We start from the raw sequence: 8,488 nt of genomic DNA on the forward strand, positions 1-8,488 counted from the left end.
CTAAAGGACGAGACGCCTGCTCGCGGAGTATAATCACAGTGACAGCCCGCAGACTGGCACGGCTGGCTGCCTGGTACACCAGTGCCCCTCCTGGGCCTGCTTACGGTGCCGAGCTGTAGCTGTTGCCTCTAAAGAAACATTGCTCCTGCTCCCCAGGGGAGCAGCCTGGCTCCCCGAGAGCTGCTATGGGCACTGAAGAGGAGGAGAGGAGAGGAAGGAGGGCACAACTACTGGCAGGGCACGCAGGCAGGGGGTGACCCTGTTGGGTCCCAGGATGGGCACTGAGGTCGGACCACCCGGCTTAGCTCAGGCCTCCTCCTGCAGCTCGTGTGCTGTGACACGCTGGACTTTGCACTGGAGCAGGAGCAGAGTATTACACGCATGCCTGCCGCTTGCTCTGCCCGCCAGAGCTGCGAGAGGAGCAGCTGCTGCTGCAGCAGGTCAGAAATGGATGGCCAGGGTTGCAGGAGCGCCTAATGAGCAGCAGGTTTTTACTGAGTGTGTGTGTGCCCAAACCACAAATCCACGCAATTAAAGCCAGGCTTGAAACAGTGCAGGTTCCTCCCCTGCGTTAGGTGCGCACAGGATTTCGCCGAAGAGATGTGACGTTGATCTAAATGCGCCGTATGCAGGTGGTACAGGTCACACCTTGCGAACTGAAGCTCTGCATTAGCTTGTTCGCTCAGCCTGGCACCAACCCCTTTGTCCCCTAAGCTTTTACACAAGAGAGGTGAAGGACAGCTGTCCTCCTGACGAGGGGAGACCTATTACCGGGTACCAAAGCGCACAGAAACACGAAATGCAGTGAGCAGGAGGCGTTGTCGAAGAGACTCGGTGCTTCCAGGCTCCGAGTCCAGAGCTCCTTCTCCAGGCTACGGAGCGCTGTGTTTGCTCATCCGTTTGTTTCTAGCCGGTGCCAAAAGATCACGTGGAAGCAAAACAGGCAGGCCCGACGCGTGACAGCCAGAGGAAAACGCACGGTGCTTTGCAGGCTGCACCCTGCGCCACGCCGCGCTCCCTCCCCTGCAGATGCTTTCTGCGCTAAGCGATCTGCCACAGGGGGACTCTGTAAAGCACCGAGTTTGCCGGGGGGCTCCCGCGGCCGCCGCCAGAAAGCCACCAGACAAAGGGACCACACCTCGATGCCTTGTGCTGCCGTGTGCCGCTGGCAGGCGGAGGGCCGTCCGCGCGCTCCTGGCTGTCCGGCTTCACCTGGAGCAGCGGCGGTGGGGTTTTGGCAGGGAAAGCAGGATCTTTCCTGCGATTCCTTGCTCTGGTTTCGGAACTCGCTGCTGCTGCTCCAGAGCTTAATCCCTGTGCTTGTTGCGCGAGGACCTAATGGGACGAACGCAGGCACCTTGGCTGTGTTTGTGGTCCTCACCACAAAGGAAACATCTGGCTGCGCTGCCACCGCCTGTTACTGTTTCCGAGCCTGATAGATAGTTTGTAATCTGCTGTTATTTTGGAGTCTCCATTCCGGGTGTGGGAAATGGCATTTTTTTGGTGTTTCCCTGAACGCAAACCTTTTACATTTTACTATTCCGCGCCTCTAGATGTTCGGAGACTTTTGCTTTGCCAAGACATAAACGTATTTTGCGGGCGCTGAGCTGTGCTCACACGGCGGGGGCAGCGAACGCAGCCGCCACGGCCACCAAGCCCTCAACGACGCTACGGCGAGGAGCCGATAGCGAACATTAGGCACTAGAGAGGCACGGAAGCAGAGGTGAGCAAAACCCAGAGACGGTCATAACCGCACCGAGGAGCGGCGTACAGAGGGCGAGCTGAAAGCTATCTGCCACAGCAGGCGCACACGGCAGCGCTGCCCGCAAAGCCCACCACGACGCTAGGCCTCCCACGGGCCGCGGGGCGCCCCGTGAGCCACGTTGGGGCTCCGCAGCCGCTAAGGCCGCACGCAGTAGCGTAGGGCCCGTCCAGACCGGGTGCGTCTACCACGGCACCGGGTGCGTCCACCACGGCACCGCGTGGCTTCTGCCGGGCGGTGGTAGCGGGCGACGCGGTGCCCGGCGGGGCGGTGGGGCCACGGAGCGGGTGGCTTTGTAGGGAGGGTGCCGTGATGGGGCTGGGGACGAGGCAGCGGGGTCGGGCTGCTGCTATTATGGGATGGCGGGGCCCTGAGTTGGCGATGGGGAAGAGGGAAGAGAGAGAAGGGGAGGGAGAGGGCAGGCGGTGGGTATTATGGGATGGCGAGGGCCTTGTGCGGCGGGCGGGCGGCGAAGGGGGGGGGGGGGGGAGGGAAAGGGAGAGCCCGCGACTATTATGGGATGGCGAGGCCTTCCGCCACCGGAGGGGGGCAGGTGGGTGGCAAGGGAGTATTATGGGATGGGCAGCCCTTCTGCGGCTGGGTGGGTGGATGGGGGGGGGGGGGGGGAAGTATTATGGGATGGGGGTGCCCCATGAGGCGGCGGCGGGGAGGGAGGGGGAAGCAGGAGGCTTATTATGGGATGGCAGGGCCCTCTGCAGCCAGAGCGAGCGGAGTATTATGGGATGGCACAATTCCCAGCGCGTGTGACCGGGCGGCTATTATGGGATGCCGCCGTACCTACTGCCTCCCTGGGAAATATTATGGGATGGAGGGGGAAAGAGGAGGAGGAGGAGGGGGGGGGGGGTGGGATGCTATTATGGGATGTCGGTGCAGCCCAGGGCGGGGGGGCTGCAGCCAGAGCTGCGGTTCGTGGGGTGCCCACCAGGACACCCCCCCCCCCCTTTATCCCGGCTCCCTCCTGATGTCCCCGTCCCTGTCCCGTCCCGCACAGGGCCCCTCGCCCCGGCTCCCCCTCCCCAGCCTCCCACCAAGTCGGAGCCAATAAAGCCGGCGGGAGGGTTATTATGGGATGGCTGCTCCACGGTGCGGGGGTGGGGGGGGGCGGTTGCCATGGAGCATTTCCCGTGGGTGGCTATTATGGGATGGACTCGCCTTTGTGGACTATTATGGGATGGATGTGCCCGGCGCCGCAGGGTGGGGCTGCCCAGGAGGGCTGCAAGGGGGGGGGGGGACCTGGCCGGGGGGTGGGGGGCACAGCCTGGGTGCGGGGACGGGATCGGGACAAAAAAACCCCACAGGGGTCGCGGACACCAAGTCAGAGCTGCTGCTCACGAAGGAAAGAAAAAAAATAGCCAGCCCTTTCAGCCAGGACCCCAGACCGTTCGTGCAAAATAATAAAGGCATTGATCCCCAATACCTCCTTTTTTTTTTTTTTTTCAAGTAAAAAACTTGCAACGTAAGTCCGAGTGTCGCAAAGGTGGCAACTTCAAAAGCAAGACGTGTGCATGTGCGTGCTGCAAGGCGAGACCCGTCCCTGAGCAGTTTGTCTTAGAGCAGGACCTGGTATGTGATTCTTGCTTTCTGTACGGAGGGTGCAGCCCTCGAAGCTACCTGGCTGGTTATTGCCAGTTGTGAGAGGAGAAAACCTCTCCCAGAGGTTTTCCTCTCCACTCTACCAGCTTTGCAAACCCCTGGCCATCTCTGAGCTGAAGGTGTCTTAGCAGATGTCACCCAGAGCAGCCACATCCTGGGGGCAAATGTACTCAAGAAAATTAAAGGGGAAATGTAATTCCTCCTCCCTGCCCCCCCCCCCCCATCCCCAATTCAGATCTGAGTTATGCAGTTATACACGTACTTTTCTCAAACACACCCAAGTCCACCAGCTCCGTTCAGTGGCAGTGGGGTTCATACCCAATTCCAATGGGATATGCAACCTCTAGATATGCAAACTCATCTGCGCTGTTCCTTGTAGCACAGATGTTGCTGGGTGCAGCGATGGAGAGACCTCTCCCAGATCCAGCTGGAGGTAGGAGAGGAAGGAGGAGTCTGCTCCAGCCTGTTGTTGTTGCTGTTTTTAATGTTTCTGCTAACTGAGCTTAGAGATGTGTTTCAGTGCCACCGATTTTTTCGCCAGGGCACACAAACATTTGTACAGGACACAAAAACAGGTATCATAGAATTGTAATCCGGGCAGCTCAAAGCAGTAGGGCAGTATTGCAGTCCCTTTGAGACCACACTTGCCTCTTCTCTGACTGAATCCAACTGTTTGCCTCGGGAAGAGGGTAACAGGGCATCTATTTAAGGCATTTTAAGAAACATAAAAATGCTAATTAATAAACAATCTGAACTTTGGGTCTCACTTCCAGCTTTCATTATTCATTGTATATAAAATTCTATGTTAAAAAACTGGTGGTGTTGCCACCAGTTGTCAATTTTTTTTACAATTGCAAAACAACATTTATTTCTTCCATCTTACTAAGTGCTTCCAGCTTCAGAAAATAAAAAGGTGAAGATAACCATGGAAAATTCAAATCTGAATGCCTGGTGTTCAGCAAAGTTCTGAGTAACTGAAAAGAGTTGTGATGGAAAATATCAAGTAACCTTAGCTAAAGGTGTCACTACCAAGCGCATCTGTGATGTTTTTTAGAGTGAGCAGACTAGCAAGGCATACAAAGATAGAGATCAACTCTTCAGATTCACAGGGTGCAGAGCAATCTCCTGTCTCTCCTCTCTCTCTCTACCCCCACCTCAGTGCTCTGCCACTGAGCACTGCTCCATGCAGCACGCGCAGCCTGGCTGACGTGGTGCAGCTCTGGCTGCAGGGCTGTGCCATCCACCCTGCCCCCTCCTTCTCCTGGCAGGCCAGGAGGCGAGGCTCAGGAGGAGTGCAGAACAATGTCTGAGCAGCGGCTCTCCTAACGGAGTGGGTGCAGAGTCATGCTGCTGTGCGAGCAGTCCCCGGCTAGGTGGTTGTTACAGTGACAGGGACGGGATCCTCCATTGACAAGCACGTTGCTGTCAAAAAAAAAAAAGAAACACAAGTGGTCTGTTCAGTCGATCTTGATCTTATTCAGGTTGCATGCTAGTAAATTCTCTGTGTGCAAGTCTGTCTCTGACTCCTGTTCCTGAGGCATTTGTTTGCTGCAGGAGCAGCTACTTGGGCATGACAGGAGAGGCAGTCGTCTCTTCTCCGTAAGAAGAGGAGACCGTTCCTTGTGTCGTTTGCTTCCACTTCTGACACGAAAGCAAAGATATGTCTATTGTGCCAAAGAAGTTAATACTTCTTTATTAAACAAACAAAAAATCAAACAAACAGAACAGAGGGGAGGGGGGCACACTGAAGGGGGCAGCAATGAAAACGGATCATTTAAATTGCCTTAGCTTGCCATGGGGACTTTGCAGAAATCTGGAAGTGGAGAAGAGTGTCTTAGGCAGAGGAATGAGGTCTGTAATGTTGGAGAAAACTTGAAGAACTCAGGATGACTCTTACAGCCAGTGTTGGGGACACAGGATTCTCACAAATCCGTAGAATACTGTGAAATGAGGGACTGAAGAGACAGACTCTGGAACAATAGCAGTGAGTGAAAATTTGGACCAGTTTCTTACTGATTTCAAAGTAAAAGTTGAAACCTGGGAGTCTGATGCCCCTCCCCTCTCAAGATGGTCTGGGGCAAAATTCTCTGTGTTACCAAAGAAAAACAAAGGCAAGACTTCTCAGAAATCCAGAGATCTTCAAGGTTACTTGGCAGAAAGTGCAAGGCTTCAACTCAGAGTTATGGCAAGCATCAATGTGACAGGGAGAGCCTACAGGGTTGCTGAACAGAAAACTCGAGAGATGAATGAATCCACATTAACTACAAATGGGCAAAACAAGGTTAAAGAAAGAGGCAAAACGTATCTGCAGCCGTAGGGGAACAGAGTCACATTTATGAATACATCGGATGAAGCTAGTTTTACACAGATGCTGATGGATAAGTTTAATGTTACTAGTGGTATTTAACCTGACAAAGAAAGCGGAGTTAGAGGCTAGAGCAACCCTCAGTCAGAGGAACGGCTAAGAGGAAGAAGACTAAAACAGAAGCAGGTCTGTCTCCCAGGGCCCTAATGAAGTAACTGAGAGGCAGCATCACAGTACTCAGCATGTGAAACTATTAACACCTCCGATTTGTTACCGGACACAAAAGGAGCTAACAGAAAGCAACCTGAGAGACAGCAAACTGACCACTAAGATCACGCTGTCGTACCGCTAGCAAGCCACGGTTACAGCGTGTTATCTCTGTCCTACATACAAGAGCTTAACGCCAGCCTGGGAAGCCTCTCCTCTTCCCAACGGGCCCCGGTGTCCCTGCCCCCCCTGCGTGCCTCCCACACGTGGCAGCACTGAAATGCTCAGGGGGTGGTTTCTGGCCTCCACTCACGCGTGAGTGAAAACACTGAGCAAGGGCCACGGGGAAACAACAGCACGCTTGGCTCTTGTTGCCTTGAAGAAACACGTCTCTGCTGAAAGCGAAACCTGAAAAGGACCATGAGCCCGATGAAAGGCTGGGGGCAGGCGGTCCGTGGCTAAATGCGACAGGGTTTATCTGCAGGCTGCTTGCAGTGTAGGGAAAGCTAGATGGGGCAGGTCTCCTGGATCCTAGACACAAACCTTGGATGCGTTCACCTCACGGGTGAGGACTGTACCCCAGGAATATGGGCCATGCATGGAGCTGCAGAAATAATTTAAGTAGAAGCCCCACCACCATGTTACCACGGGGATAAGCAGCCCCTTTCACCCAGTCATCCTCAGAAACAGAGCTGGGCAGAGGTCCATGGGGACCCTTTTGGGTAATTTGGGTTTCCTTAACCAGGGTGGGGGCATATGACGGCCATTTTCCCCAACAGAAGGGCACCATAGTGTTGTTCAGGGCATTGACATGAATCAGTAGGCATGGGAAGTTACATTGTAGAGACCCTGTGGTAATTGTTATCCAAACAAGTGCTACAGACTCCAAAGTTGCTGTTAAACCCAGTAAGTGGAGAGGTAGGGCAGCTGAGAATCTCTCTTGGGGTATTGTCACAAAAGACATCTCATTGCCATTTGTCTCTCTCTCTTTTTTTTTTCAAACACTGAAAACATCTTCATCATGTTTGTTTATACCCTGCCTGGGATTTTTAGAGAGAAAAGTAAGGTTTCTGCTGACTGAAGAACGCCAAGTTACAAAGAAAAATGAGTTGGATCTGAGGCGGGGAAGCTCAGCGTTGATGACAAAAATGTGTTTGAGACTTCAGCAAAGTGGTGGCTCATTGGGAAGCCTGGGACTTGGAGCATCCAAGGCTGTAGGACACATGTTAGGCAAATGGTAGCAAACAGCACTCGAGGTCATAACCCTACCAGCACAAGCACTACCGAGTGCATGCAGAGTGCAGTAACCCACCTTGCAGGGTTCCTGCAGGTATCGTGCCTCCTGCCAGGTGACTGGACTGCTGCAAGAGGCGCGCTGCGAGTGCCGCAGTAACTGTCTGGGCTGGCCTGCCTAGCACAGGAATTTGGCATGGCTGTCTGCACTGCTCCCATTAGAGGGGATTACGGCTGTCAGCGCACAAAAGAGGGGAAAGAAAAGTCCTGCGGGGGTCCGCGTGAGCTCGGTGGTAGCGCTATCACCCGCACGCCTCTGTAAGGCAGAATATTCTGCTAGGGTTTATCCACGTGAAGGATAGATAGTTTCTGTGGTGTAGTAGCACGGCTCATTCCTGCCTCTCTCCCTCTGTGGAGCTGAGATAAATAATAGCGTCGTCATAGTTCGGGCGAAGGTATAGAGGCAGGGGCAGTGCCCGCGTGTGTAACACGGATGGCTGGAGGAGCGGTGGAATTTCGGTAGGTGTAAGGTGAACAACGCAGTCGCGTTTCGGGGCGCAGGAAGGGCGAGCAAGGAGGGGCGGCTCGCACCGCGGCATGGCTGCGTGCGGCGATAGCATTACGGACTGCCCCGGAGCAGAAGCTGTTGAAGGGCACGCGGACACAGTGGTGGAGCTTGGCGGTGTTTCAGCACGCAGGTGCTCGCTGCGGGGAGGTGGCAAGCTGGGGGCCACACGTGCGGGCAGCCATAAGAGACACCTTTGGCATGCAGCAGAGGCCGAGGGGTGGCCTTGTGGAATATCCACGTGCACGGGGGTACTTCAGGTGTGGCGTGGCACAGGCGCTGATAGCAGCAACGCCACCACGCAAGGTGTGCTTCTGCCTATGGCCCTCACGAGATGATGGTGCCTGGCGGAGGGCAGCAGGTACAGAGGGGCATCACCGGGGCAGGGGCAGCCTTATAGGCACCAGCGCTCGCGACGGTGCCGTGCCGTGCGTCACAGGCCCACGTACATGGCGGGGAAGCGGCAGAAGTCACTGCAGCACCCGCAGGGCTGATGGTCACTGGGGTCCACGCCACCAGAGGTGCCCCCAGCTTGCATGTCCCAGTGCTCCCAGTGCCTGCAGGACCTGTGGGGTGGCACGGAGAGCCCGGTGGGCTGTGGGCACGGCGGAGCCCCGCGGGGCTGGCAGGGAGGGCGGCCGGCCATGAGTATTATGGGCTGGCTGGCTGGACGCTGGCTCCCGGTGACTATTATGGGATGCCTGCCCGCACAAGGGAACGGGGGGGGGGGGAGGGAGAGGTGGCGGTGAGTATTATGGGATGTGCGCCTGGGGTATGACTATTATGGGATGTTCCGGGGGTT

The sequence above is a fragment of the Aythya fuligula genome, chromosome 1 (assembly GCF_009819795.1).
Source record: "Aythya fuligula isolate bAytFul2 chromosome 1, bAytFul2.pri, whole genome shotgun sequence".
In the NCBI taxonomy this organism is placed as follows: Eukaryota; Metazoa; Chordata; class Aves; order Anseriformes; family Anatidae; genus Aythya; species Aythya fuligula.